Source organism: Neofelis nebulosa, chromosome 13, assembly GCF_028018385.1.
Source record: "Neofelis nebulosa isolate mNeoNeb1 chromosome 13, mNeoNeb1.pri, whole genome shotgun sequence".
NCBI lineage: Eukaryota > Metazoa > Chordata > Mammalia > Carnivora > Felidae > Neofelis > Neofelis nebulosa.
Genome location: NC_080794.1, coordinates 55,962,022 through 55,968,098, shown reverse-complemented (window position 1 = coordinate 55,968,098; position 6,077 = coordinate 55,962,022). Strand labels below are relative to the sequence as shown.

At 41.1% G+C, this 6,077-nt stretch overlaps 1 long non-coding RNA gene across 1 annotated transcript; it reads right to left on the bottom strand.

The window, feature by feature from the left end:
- Positions 1-2,413: 2,413 nt before the first annotated feature.
- LOC131493065 (uncharacterized) lies at positions 2,414-3,705 on the bottom strand. The gene is made up of 2 exons (XR_009252441.1): positions 3,242-3,705; positions 2,414-3,118 (listed from the first exon to the last, which is right to left on the bottom strand). It is a non-coding gene; the product is annotated as an uncharacterized LOC131493065 (long non-coding RNA).
- Between the last annotated feature and the right edge of the window lie 2,372 nt (positions 3,706-6,077).

The window sequence follows — 6,077 nt, the reverse complement described above, 5'->3', positions numbered from 1 at the left end:
ATTTCTCATCACTTTCTTAGCTAAACTCTGAATTTCAGCTCTGGAATTATCAGTTCTTACAAAACCCAGGCACTTGGTTTTCTGTTTTCATATACTGTGCCAGCTCCCTGGGAGGCTCTCCTTCCCACCCCACCCTACCCCACCATTTCTCCTCATTCCTCCCCTTCGGGTTAGCTGTCTTCTTTCCACAAAGCCGTCCTTGACCCTTACGTCCACTGTGAGTCCCCCACCCCCACCTGGGTTCCTGTTGAACTTTGTTTTTAGTCCAGTGGTGTCTTACATCTATGGGATTGCCTTTACCCGTCAAGGGGAAAAAATCTCTCTCCCCTTGAGGAAGTAATACCTACTCACCATGTATTAAGCCAATTAGAGAAATGAATAATGAAGAAAGCAAACACCCCCAATAATCCTTATTTCATGCTATTTCTGTGCACATTACACATAGGCACTGTACATTTAGTTTTGTAACTTTGGTTTCAATTGAACAATTTAGTCTACACATCTATATAGATAGTATCCTTATGTTTCAATTTACGATGGATCACTTAACTAGGCCTATATTGGGCATTTAGGTTGTTTCCATTTTCCCATTATTTTATTTTAATGTTTATTTATTTGAGAGAGAGAGGGGGGGGCAGAGAGGGCATTTCCCATTATTTTAGACATTGTCCAATGAATGTCCTGATTCAGGCACCCTTTACACCTAAGCAGCTATTTCTGAAGAAATACATTTGTAGAAGAAATTTCCCCCAAATCATGAAGTTTCATTTTATACATTTTTATCTTTCTTTTTTTCCATTTTTTTAATGTTTATTTATTTTTGAGAGAGAGAGAGACAGAGTGTGAGCAGGGGTAGGACAGAGGGGAGACACAGAATCTGAAGCAGGCTCCAGGCTCCGAGCTGTCAGCACAGAGCCAGATGCGGGGCTCAAACTCACAAGCTGTGAGATCATGACCTGAGCCGAAGTCGGATGCTCAACTGACTAACCCACCCAGGCGCCCCTAAATTTTTTAGTTTTCAACCTGATGAGCAAAAGATCTATTTTTGGTGGATTTTCCTTGATTACTTAGAAAGTTCAGCAGCTTCATGTTTATTGAGCGTTTTTCTGGTTCAATCTTTGTTGCATTTTCTATTAAGTCAGGTTCCCTGGAAGCAGCACTTGGAATGAGGTTTCTTGCGTAAGTGATTTATTGAGCGTGCTCTAGGAAGGCAACAAGGGAAACAGGACAGGGCAGAAGAAGAAACAGGCAGAGATGTGCTTTCAAGAGAAGTCTCTCCTCAGCCTTATCCCAGCTCAGGAGCATAAATCATGCCACAGAGGCCAGAAAGCCGGCTGGGAATGCCCTGCGTCAGGCATTGGCCTCGGGCCAACTGCAAGGGGTGGGGGGTGTAAAACCTCCCAGGCATCCCTGGGTAAGGTAACTTCTATCAGCCCAAGGGCAACGCTCTGGGGAAGAGTGAAGATCAACCATTAGTGCCCAAATCTGAAGCAGCCGGAGGAGGGGTACATCAGCCTGGTCAAAGGGACCTGTCGGACACTAATAGCATTTATCATGTTGCATGTTTTTTAAAAACATTTTTAAGCTTTTACTAAGGATGCTAGACCTCTCTGCTCTATAAGATGCATTATAAATGCACTTTCCTAGTTGTTTGCACGTTTCTAACAGAACATTATATTTATATGTAAATTAATCAAGCTTCGCATTTCTGGCTTTGATGACCTCATTTAGGTTTCTTCCAACCCAAGGTTGTTTTAGACAAAAAATGTACTCACCTTTTCTCTAGTATTTTACAAGTTTTTTTTTTTTTTTAAATTTCTTTAATCCGCTTGAATTTAGTGTGGTGTATATTGGGGCGAAGATAGGGATTAGGCTTTTTCTTTCCTAAATGATAGAACAATAGCTGATACTTAAAGAGTAGGTAATTCTGTCGACCGATCCTCCTTGGAGCCTTCTACAAATATAAATCTACTTACCCCTTGCAGTAGCACCACAGGTATGAAAATAGATGAAGAAAGTGAGGCACAGAGTGGTTATGTGATTTATGCAAGGTCCCAGGCACTAAGTACCAGCAAGTTCAGATTTTAACACAGGCAACGTCTCGTCTTTGCACTTACTTGGTATGCCGCGCTGCCACTCCCACATAGGGAACCAGTTGTGCCAATGCCACTGAATTGAAAAGTCCCTCATTTCTTCTTACATTTGGAGTCATTCTGAACTCCCGACTCTTTCATTGATCTACATGCATTTTTGCACCAGTCATGCAGTTTTAATCACTAGGGTCCTGCTGTACGCTTTAGTATCGGGGCATACAAGTCCCTCCCAGTGTTTTTCTAAGAAACTTCCTAGCTGTTCTCATATTTATTCTTTCAAAATGTAGTTTAAAATCCAAATGTATACAGAAGCAAATATATGCAGACACTGTTTTGGATTTTATTAAATTCATACTCTGGGGGAGACTTTGGTGAACAATGCCTCCTCACGCAAAAAAAGAGTGCCTCCCTCCGTCAGTTAAGCATCCGACTCTTGATTTCAGCTCAAGTCACGATCTCAAAAGTTCGTGAGTTCGAGCCCTGTGTTGCACTCTGTGCTGACCACGCAGAGCCTGCTTGGGATTCTCTCTCTCAAAATAAGTAAGCTTTTAAAAACATTGCATGTAAAGAGTTTTCTTCACAGAGGTCCTATATATATTTTTATGTAGGCATGATCTGTGTCTTTGTGAAGAGAGTCATCTTAAAATGACATTTTATAGTAACTTATTAACTAAAACTATTACCTTTTGGTGCACTTAGTTCCTAACTGACCACTGCGCTGAACATTTATTTATGGTATTGTCATTTTGTTGCAATAAATCAGTAGTGCGTCATGTTCTGACAAGAATAAACCTCAAGAGGAAACCCGCCTGCTGTTCTTCTCGCAGGACCGGCCAGCACGCCCTCCGATTTTGCAACAGGACGAGCACCTACGCATAAGTAGAAAGTGGGCACAACTGCAAATACATAACAAACGTGCAGAAACAAAGAAGTACCTGCATTTCTAATCTTTTCCCAGTCGCTTCTTTTAGGAAGAGGACAGTCACATCTGCAGTAACTTCCCTCAGTTATGATACCTGGTGCAACTGGGGCAAATAGACACATGTAACTAGTTGGCTGAAAAAGTAGACTAAGGTGGGGCATCAAAAGACGTTGAACATACGACCCCTTAAATATTTTGAGTTTAAAATACATAAATGCACACTCACATGCTGGTCTGTAAAGATGAGCGCCTGTTCTTGGGAGTATGGACCCTCCGATGGGAAATCTACAGCTGTCTTCTTGAGTCCCTGTCTCTTTAAAGAAGAAAGAGAACTTAAGACTTGAGCGAAGCAATCCAAGTGTGGAATTTTTACTGGATCCCCCCAAATCCTAGTTGTCCTGTTCACACCTACTTTGACAGCAGGTGTGGGGTTTTTTTTTGGTGGTTTTTTTTTTTTTTTTTTTGATGTTTATTTTTGAGAGAGAGAGCAAGCACGAGCAGGGGGAGGGCGCAGAGAGAGGAAGGCACAGAATCCAAAGTTGTCTCCAGGATCTCAGCTGTCGGCACAGAGCCTGACGTGGGGCTCAAACTGAGGAACCGTGAGATCATGACCTGAGCCGAGGTCAGACGCTTAACTGACTGAGCCACCCAGGCGCCCTACAGGGTTTTTCAGTGGCTCACCTTTTGTTATGTATGTTATATATATATATATATATATATATATATATATATATATATATATATATATGTTAACTAAAATTTGTGATAACTGTTGTGCTAGGAGAGACAAAAAAAAGAATTCCTGGGAAAGCATCACCTTGGATTTCCTGGGAATTCTTTTTTTTGTTCCTCATAGTGCAATAGTTTTCATAATGTTTAGTTAGCGTATATTATTTTACAACGCTACCCACAGTGGCATAAACAGACTTGTGAAGAAACACACACCTAACTTTCGGAGAATCCAAGTGGGGTGGAGGGAGGCGCAAACTGGCACTCGAGGAAGTGGCCGACTGTGGCACACGGGCTCAGCGGCGGCGGCCATCAGTTTTATGGAGGGGAATGGAGGTGACTAATCCATCAAATTGCTCAAGAGGAAATCAGACAAAAATGCTTTGTCTTTAGAGACTTCATGCTTAATATAAACAATAAATAAATATATATGGACACACATACATATGTATGTGTGTGAAATATTCTTTTACTTGTGTTCTGCCATGGTTATGATCACAACCAGGAGTGGGTTTTAAGTTTTATCAAATGTCTTTCTGGCACCCGTTAAGACAACTCTGATTTTCCTCATTTGACTAATAAATATGAAAAAGTACATTAAGAAGAACTGAAATATCCTCACGTTCCTAGAATAAATCTCACCTGCCATGGTATACTGTTTTAATAGTTTCTCTTTACCAATATTTTACTTTAGCAACTATATTCATAAGTGAGACTGACAGAAAGCTTTTTTTTTAAATTTTTTTTTTTTTAACATCTATTCATTTTTGAGAGACAGAGACAGCATGAGTAGGGGAGGGGCAGAGAGAGAGGGAGACACAGAATCCGAAGCAGGATCCAGGCTCTGAGCTGTCAGCACAGCCCGACAAGGGGCTCGAACTCACAAACTGCGAGATCATGACCTAAGCCGAACTCGGACGCTTAACCGCCTGGGCCGCCCAGGCACCCCAAAAGCTTTCTTTTTTTAAATTTATTTATTTTGAGAGAGAGAGAGAGAGAGAGAGAGAGAGAGAGAGAGAGAGAGAGAATGAGAATGAGAATAAACGTGAGTGGGGAAGGAGCAGAGAGGGAGACAGAGTCCCAAGCACGCTCCCTACTGTCAGTGCAGAGTCTGACACGGGGCTCAAACTCATGAACAAGAGATCATGCATGACCTGAGTCAAAATCAAGAGTCAGATACTTAACTGACTGAGCCACCCAAGCACCCCAAATCTTTCTTTTTTTAAAATTATCTTTCCTCTTTCACAATAGTGTTCTTTTTCTCACTTATTTTCTTCCTATCAATGTAACATAAATGCAGATTATTTGTAAAAAAAGGCAACTTCTTCTTAATATAATGATTCTACTACTTAAAAAAAATTATTTCCAAAGTTGGTTGAGTACAATGGTTAGATATTTTTATTTTATTTTATTTTTTTAATTTTTTTTTTTTTAACGTTTATTTATTTTTGAGACAGAGAGAGACAGAGCATGAACAGGGGAGGGGCAGAGAGAGAGGGAGACACAGAATCCGAAACAGGCTCCAGGCTCTGAGCTGTCAGCACAGAGCCCGACGCGGGGCTCGAACTCACGGACCGTGAGATCATGACCTGAGCCGAAGTTGGACGCTTAACCGACCAAGCCACCCAGGCGCCCCAATGGTTAGATATTTTTAATACTGCTATTAGGAAAATCAGTATTAGGTTTTTAGGGACTTTCATCTTAAAGGAGGGAATTCTATTTCAAGAACATCATGGAGGTAAGAACCAGCAAAGGAAGAGGCTGTGATTTTACATGCACTTTCTCCTTCCACAACCTTTACAGCAATTTCTTTTAGGAAGAACTTTGATTTGATGAATATAATGAGAGAGAGGCTTACAACAAGAATAGATTGACTAACAGCCAACCCCTTAGTATGGCTTAACAGGCCTCAAGATAACCACTTTTTGCATAAGACTGAAAAATAATAAGCCATGTATATCAAGTAAAGCAGCAAAGCATGTACTTTTAAATGAAGAAGAAACATTTTTCAAGAGTCTTGAAATATTGAAAACATCTTAAAAAACATTTATTTTTAATGTTTGTTTTGGGGGTGGGGGGGGTGGGGGGGAAGGGAGAGGCAGAGAGAGAGGGAAACACAGAATCCGAGGCAGGCTCCAGGCTCTGAGCCGTCAGCACAGAGCCCGACCTCACAAACTGTGAGATCGTGACCTGAGCCAAAGTCGGACGCCCAACAGACTGAACCACCCAACTGCCCAGAAATACTGAAGCATCTTACTCAATTATACCTGCTTTTTATCCTTAATACAAATAATAAATAAACCAGTCTCTGTTTTTCTCTTAAAGTATATCAA